This window comes from Nestor notabilis, unplaced genomic scaffold, assembly GCF_000696875.1.
Source record: "Nestor notabilis isolate BGI_N333 unplaced genomic scaffold, ASM69687v1 scaffold15038, whole genome shotgun sequence".
Lineage (NCBI taxonomy): Eukaryota > Metazoa > Chordata > Aves > Psittaciformes > Psittacidae > Nestor > Nestor notabilis.
This window is the reverse complement of record NW_009940327.1, coordinates 59,935-67,772: the sequence shown is the minus strand read 5'-3', so window position 1 is coordinate 67,772 and position 7,838 is coordinate 59,935.

The following is a 7,838-nucleotide window of genomic DNA, read 5'->3' as shown; positions in this document are numbered from 1 at the left end:
CGTGTGATACAGACATTCCTGTGATAAACCAGACACACTCACCTCTGGATTGTCTGTCCAGACTTGACAAATCGGTGCCACGTTTGGAGGAGGAGGAGGAGGAGAGGGGAGGAAGGAAATGTAATTTCAAGGATACAGTTCTGTGTATGCCTGGGCAGCATTTCTCCCTTTTTTTATTGCCTTTGGGATCATCTTACAACATTCTCTGTCCAAAGACTTCAGAGCACTTCACAGATATTACCTGATTACAATCTGCAGAGGTATGAAGTGCTTTTCCCAAGGTCAATCAGCCACTCATGGCAGAGTTTGTATAATCAGGCTGCGGAGCCATCAGTGTAGAAAAGACTCATCTCCTTTTCCTGAGGGAAGCGAGGGGATGCTCTCATCACATCCAAACCTTTCCTGCAGAGAGGAAGGGATGCAGCAGCTGCTTCTCCTGCAGACACTGGGTTGCTCAGGGGCTCTCTGGGAAACCCCCAAGGACCAGGGTACCACTGATGAGCACCGGTGAACATCCTGGTGAGGATGGCACCGGTGAGGGCAGGTTTGCTGCTGGTCCAGGATTTTTCTCTCATGTCTCTATTGCCCATTTTGTCCTGTCTGTTCTCTGCTGCCCCTGTTCACACCTTTTTCTGTTCCACATAATTCCCGTTTCCTCAATCCTGTCAAGAGAGCTGGAAAACACCAACAGCCCTGTGCTTTGTTAGACAGTGCTTGCAAACAGTGATGAAACCTGCTTAGAAGGATGTACCTGGAATGCTTTTCCGTTGAAAACTGATGATTCAATGGCATAAAAATGTTCCGTGCTAACTCGTGGGCTTTGTTTGACTTGTTCTGGAGAACTGTGAAAACATTTTGCTTCTAAAATCCCCGCATCTTTCATTTTGACTTCACCATTCTGTATGAAGGTCGTACTGTAATTGAGACGCAAGAAAAGGATTAATTGTTGTGGTTATGATATAGTAAGAGACACTGGCTTTCTGTCTAGATTTGGGACAATTATTCCTCTTTGAAACCTCAGAACTTCTCATCCAATGGAAACTTCATTTTTCAGCCAGCTACAGGAGTAACACCAATATTAATCTTGAAAGAAAAGGCTAGAAAAAAAATCACATCTAAGATTTAAAGAACAATGTCATCCCTAAACCACCTTTCTTCCTTTCAAGTTTTTGAGACTGAAAACTGATACGGCAAGGGAGAAATTGTACACTCGTAGCAGACAAGTTGGACAACTTGCCAAATCATCCAGGCCCAGTAAAGCTCAGCCTGTATCCTTCTGGAAAATAATGATGGAAAATTCATTTAAGTATCATGTGTAGCTTTGCTGGGGTGGAGGAGGGAAGGGGCAAATTTAATTCAGACCCAGAACTCCCCTCACGCGGATGCTGAATGTAAACTTTAGCTGCATTTCTGTCAGACTTAATGGATTTCACTTATGGGAACTATAATAAACAGCTCATTATGGAGTCAGCTGCGGGAGCATTTTGAGCCCAATAGGGTCATTTGTTTTCCAAGGCAGATTTAGTCTAAAGGGGTGGACAGAATAAGCCAGTGTTTGAAGTGTCTATATCAATACTTGAGGAACAGTGACAAAGTGTGATTTTGGCTCTCCTGCAAAGGCCCCTGTTACACTACAGCATGGCACAGAGCTCGAGTGAGGTGGTGGGATGCTGCTGGTGGTGGGTGCTGCTGGACACAGGGAAAACAGTTCCCACAAACCAGATTTCAAGCAAATTGTCATCATTAAAAATCCCAGCTCCCGGAGTCCTGCTCTTGCCTAAAAACCTGACCTCTTTTCTCTGTTTGTGAGGAAGTTTCCATCCTTCACGCTTGAAAGGAAATTATGAGTCCCAAAAGCAACAGCAGAAAGACTCTTCTCCTTGTTTCCCATGGTTTAAACCACTGCCCAGTTGGGGAGACAAGAGATGATGCATGGGCAAAAGGAGCTGATGTCCTTCACCTCCCTTCTGCTGTGCTGCTGCTGGGATTCACAGGGAGGGAAGGCTTACCCACAGTACGTCAGGGCTGGAAAAGCAGGTGAGCAATGCTGGTACCTTCTTTATTGCTCATGGCTATGCTATGAGAGCCTGTATGTCCTCCACCATCACAGGGCAAAAGCTGTTTTCCCCATGCTGGGGAGAGAAGAGCAACCTCCATGGGTCTGCTCTCTAATGAACTTCTTGAAAGACTGAATGTGTAAGTCAATAAACATCTGTGGACAGAGGGCTTGGGATCCGAGTGCATCCTCTGGAACAGATCCTCCCCTCTCCACATCTGGCGAAGGGTGGGAGGGGACCAGGCATTCACATCATCATCCATCTCCTCCTCCCCCAGCATCAATCTGAGCCCTCCCCTGGCCAGGATGAAGCCAGAGGACAGCAGTTTCAAACAGAACGACTGTCAGATTGCTCAGCACGCAATAAATCACACACAGCATCTTCCCTTTCATGTCTGCTCCGGCTGGGGGACTCGCAGACACTTCTTAAACACTTCCATACCCATGGAGATGCTGCTCTGCTTGCCTGGGCCCTGCGTGGGGAAACTTTCTGCCTCTACAGAGCAGGAGGTAAATCACTCAGGGAAGGAGCAAGGGGCCATTGGCTTGTGAGCATGAAAGGGGCCTGGAGAGACATTTGCAAGTGCTCAGTTTCACTTGTCAGTGGGTGATTTGTGTCTTTGTACATGCATACATGAAGCCTCTTTGCTTTCTCGTGCAGGCACAGAGTAAACTCCCATGTTGCTGTCTCATGTTAGCACACACATACATGAACTCACATGTCTGCAGCCACTCTTGAAAGCAAAAAGGCTTTTTTTGTCCCCTGAGGTAGGCAAAAAGGCAGTGCTTTGAGGAGCAGAGACGTGGGTTGTAGAGGATACATAGGCCAAAGTGTGTGGTTGCTGGGCTGACACACAAAATGCACGTTTCTTTTCATCCTTGTTGATACGTTGGATTTGGAGAGATGGAGGGAAAACCCTGCCCTCCATTTCAGAGAAAGAAGAGTGATTCTTGTGTTGCCCTGAGAGGTTTCACCCAGCAGCTTCTCTTACTTGCTGGTGACATCTGCTACATCTAGAGCTGGTAAAGGACATGTGGGTAGAGGTACAGAGGATTGTTTCTTCCATTTTTTCCTGTTAATAGTGCTAAGAGAGATAAAAACCCCTGTAAATTCAGTGTAGAAACCACACTGGTAATAACCCAGTGATAAACCCCAAGACTGCAACTTGTAAATGCCACTGAAGTTGTTGTTGTTGTGAACACTTTGAAAGCTGCTGTTTTCTGTGCTGGAAAAAGGATCTCCACTGTGTGATGACCCTTAAAACTTCCTGGTTCTAGGAGATGACAGAAGAATTGGGTGCTTAGGGAAAAATAATAAGCTGCAATGAGTAGCCAGTCTTCATTATAGATTAGTCTATTTTTGAGTTTTATTCCTGAGGATGCTATTGATGTCTGACCAGCTTTTTTGAGGTCAGCCTCCTAATTCCTCATCCCTTAATTATGATACCATTTGTTAAGTCAATGAATGTTATTAATCAAAACTAACTAGGGAATGGAAGAGATACAGGTCACAGTATTGTTACAGCCTTTCTGCAGGTGTTTCTATGACTGACCCATGGCCATGTGCTTGTGGGGTCCTTTGAAGTAGAAAAGGAAGAAAGTCAAAGTCAGCAGAGCAACTTCCACTCACCTGGTGGGAGCAAAGTCCCTGGAATGCCCATGGGATACTGCTGGGGGTGGTGGGATGCAGTGCTGTGCCAGGAGAAGGGGTGGACACTGTCTTGGAAGAGGTGGATTCTGTCTTCTCTGCCTCCTTCCCAGCTGCATGCACCAAGCTGTCCCGACTCCAGATCTGTGCCTGATTCCACATCAGTTTTACAGCATTCACTCCTCTTGAGAAGTCCTTTAAGTAACGATGCTTTGCTGTGAGACTCAAAGCAATTTTAAATATTAATTAAGTCTCCCAGCTCTGCTTTGCAATGGCTGGGTACTACTGGTGTTAAACAGATAAAAATGAAGCAGAGTTGACAAGAGCTGTGTGGTGAATTGGTGCTGGAGGCAGGAACAGAGCTCCTGGGCTGGTAGTGTTGACCATGAGATGTCCTGCTTGGGACCACACCGGACTCTTTTAACACAGGAGTTTCCTTCCCCTGGTTTCCAGCTCCGTGATTTAGAAGCAGGGACTTTATTCAGATGAGATTTCTAAACTCCTGCTTGTGTTGCTGGAGAGGTAAATGTCCATATCCCTACCTGGGCTGCAGCAGGACCACATCCAGGCAGCGGCAGGACCCGGTGCTGGCTTGCAGAGGCTGCATCCTCAGGGCTGCTCAGCACAGGGCAGCCAGGGCTCGACACCTCTGGAAAACCACCTTTTATGTGGGTGCTGCCTCAGGAAGAGCCTGAGTTCGTTTGTGGCAGGACAAAGGAGGGAACTGGGAGCAGAATGAAGCGCTGAGCTCCATTCGTCCTCGGGAAGAGCCCATGTGGCTGTGATGAGAGCTCCAGAGCCTGATGTTCCAGGGCTCTCAGGGGCAGAATATATTTACCTTCTTTGTAGCTGGCTGTAACTCACATCCCTGCAAAGCACTCTGCCAATACAGCAGTTGCTGATGTATAGCTACAGCCATTCTCGCTGTTTCCCTTACTCTGTCTCCGTATAGAATAATATGCGATTAATTGATTTTCTGTCGCTCTTTTAGTACGGAAAATTAATTTTGGAGCAACCTTGTTTTCTCAGGGTATGAATTCTCTACATGCAGAGTAATTCCACTTCTACATTATTCATGAGAGAAAATAGTGATGGAGTGTGTAACTGAGGCAGCCCCAAGGCCACAAACTGATAGTCTGCGTTACTGATACAACAATATTCCACTGATGCTTCTAAATAATTCACGGCTACAACTCAATTTGGCACCAGGCACGAGGCTCGGGATGTGACTGGTGCAGACGGGAGCAGAGGCACCTTGGCAGGATGAGGCCACCAGGCAGCAAGAGCGTCATCCCTAGGGACATGGGCCACCACACAGAGAGGGTCTCAGCACAGAGTTCCTCCTCCCGGCATCAGCAGGGTTTCCAGGGACTTGGAATCACAGCAGGATAAAAAGGCTGGTAGGAGGATGGGGGATGCCTGAAGGCAGTGCCAGGGAGGCACAGGCAGCAGACAAGGCATGTGGGGCTGGGGAGCTTGGCTGGAAGGGGATAGGTGTCAGCAGCATCGTTTTGTGTAGCTGGGGAGATGTCTCCTGCTCTGACTCGAGGGCCTCCCCGTGGCTGCTAGCACAGTTCTGCTGTATAGGGATGTGCTTGGAGCACTCCCTGGGCCATGCTGAGTTCCTTATGGAAGTGCCTGCTTTGGGCTGTTAAAGCAGGCACATTGAATAGCGAGTGAGGGCAGGAGTGGCACATGCATTTGGTTGACTGTAGGTAGTTCTGGTCAAACTGGAGCCACGAAAGGGGACAGGACAAGAGTGGGCAGCTGGTGGCAGCCAGGCAAAGGCCCATCCCTGAGCTTCAGCCTCTCCTGCCCAGGAGCCCCACATCACAGTATGGGGCAAGGAGAAGGTGCTGCTCCAAGGAGCCGAGGCAGCCTTGCTGTGTGCCATGAAGATGGCCTTTCCATGCGGATTAAAGGGTTAACAGAGCTGTGGGGAGCAGAGGCTGAGCAGTGCCCGCCACCCGTAGCTTCTCTGGAGATGATGCTCAAGCACCCCCTCGGGTATAAAAGCCTCGTGTGAGCTGGCCAGGGCTCCAGGGCACAGTTCTGGCTGCAGAGAGGGTTAATGGCTTGGAGAGCACTTCTCATGTGAGTGGAAAATGGCAGGGGCCTTCCCTTTGGCAGCGGCTGTGCCGAGCAGGTCCAGATGACGATGGAGTGAGTGAGAGCCTTGTCCTGGCACCAGCCTCCTTTTAGATTAATGACTTGCAATGAGATGCCTAAGTCACATATTGGGATTTTTCAACATTGAACTGTACCTGGCACCCTGCAGCCATTTATCACTGGGCTGCAGATGGAAGGCAGCAGCAGCAGGACTTGTGGAAGGCCAAGAAACACAGCGTCCCAGCCAGCCTGCTGTGGGCTGGGGGGGTTCTGTTCCATGTGCTTGTGTGGGGCTCTTATTTTTTCTATCTAAAATGATAAATCTGATTTCTTCAGGATATTGGAACAGCTGCAGCTGACCTGGCTATTTATCTGAGAGATCTTCAGGGTGTACGATAACAGCTCTTAGAGGATGGATGTGGTGTTATAAGCTGTCCAGGCACACAACATGATTAATGGGATTCACAGAGATAAACAGATGGGGAGGAGAGATCATGATCTAAGAAAATCCCATCCCTGCACTGGGAAACTCTTGGTGAGCTGAAGCTCTCCTGGAAATGGATGCTCTGTGGGGGCCAAGCCACCCGCCTTGGCCTCCCCCCGGCTCCCACCCTGCGGCCAGCGCGGCTGTTGGGGCTTGTTCTGCACAGTGTGGAGGGTGTTTGTACCTAACCCTGCTGCTGCTCCTCAGCGTGGGGTGGTTCTGCAGCATCTCACAGCCCCTATGGCCACTGCACTCGGACACTTCCCAGCTGCCAGGCTGGCTCCACAGCCCTCTGGTTAGCTCTTCTTGGGCAACTCTACCATGTTGCTTAACCCATCGTGCTCCTCCTGTGGCCCCAGGGTCCATGCTGTCCCCCTCCCCACATGTATCTTAAAGTACTTTAATCCAGAGCTCCCCCATGAGCACTCCTCAGTTTACAACCCACCTTTTCAGGGAAAAACTGGTTTGGTTAAAAGTTGAGCAATCAATCTCTCTTATATTAACTGGCACAGGAACTTGCAAGGAATATGTGCATCCAGCTAAGATGACATCCATTTCCTTGTCTCTTATTTTCTGATGTGGGCTTAAAAGCCTCCTCTCTGCACTGCCTCTTTCTTCTGGCCGTCCCTGCAGACCTGTGGTTGTGTTCCTGGTACTCGCTTGTTCCTGGCACATTTCAGGGGCATGCAGCAGGGAACCAGGAGCAGAGTCCCGCTTCCTTCGGGATATCGAAGGGGACTCATTGAATAGCTCTGATGGGGAGCACCATGGAAAAAGGAGGGAGCACGAGGAATCAAAACAGTGTTAGTGCAGAAATTCTCACTGAAAGGGATGGATCAAATAAACACTGAGATTAATTAATCACTAATGGCATGGACTAAAGGTGACCCGTCAGCATCTACAGACTGCAGACAGCAGGGTCAGGATTGAAGAGCATTAATCTTACATTAGCAGAACTCCATCCTTGCCAGAAGGGAGGAAGAAATCCCTTTGGTTCATGCAGAGGAAGCTGAAGCTTATTGCTTCCTGCCAGCTCCATGGCTGCATTTTTATGAAACACCTGCAATGAAAAAAAGAGAACATAAACCTGAGCAAATTAAAGCACCATCCCAGAGGGGCCGGAGCCCCGCACCCGCAGCCCTGGCGCAGGGGGCCGGTGGCCACGCTCCGTGCCCGGAGCCCAGTGAGGTTTGGTCCTTGGTTATTAACAACACTGGATCAATTACAGCCAGCAAGTGGGAAAACGGATTTTGCAATCCTTCCTCTTTACTGCTGGGGCTGGGGGGTGTGCGTGTGTAATGTTAGCAATACAAGCCACCAGAGATGAGCTATAAAAGGTGCTTTCTTTTGCCTCCAAATTTTGCTCTGTGGTTGCTCTGTAGCATGCACCAGATGCAGCAGCACCAGCGCAAGGCCTATAACCTCTTTCCAAATGGTAATAAATCCCACAAGACCCTCACACACTTGTAATTTACAACTCTGCTAAAATGAACATTATTTCAAGCTAAGCGTATTCTCCGAGGTGCAGGAGGAATGTGGCA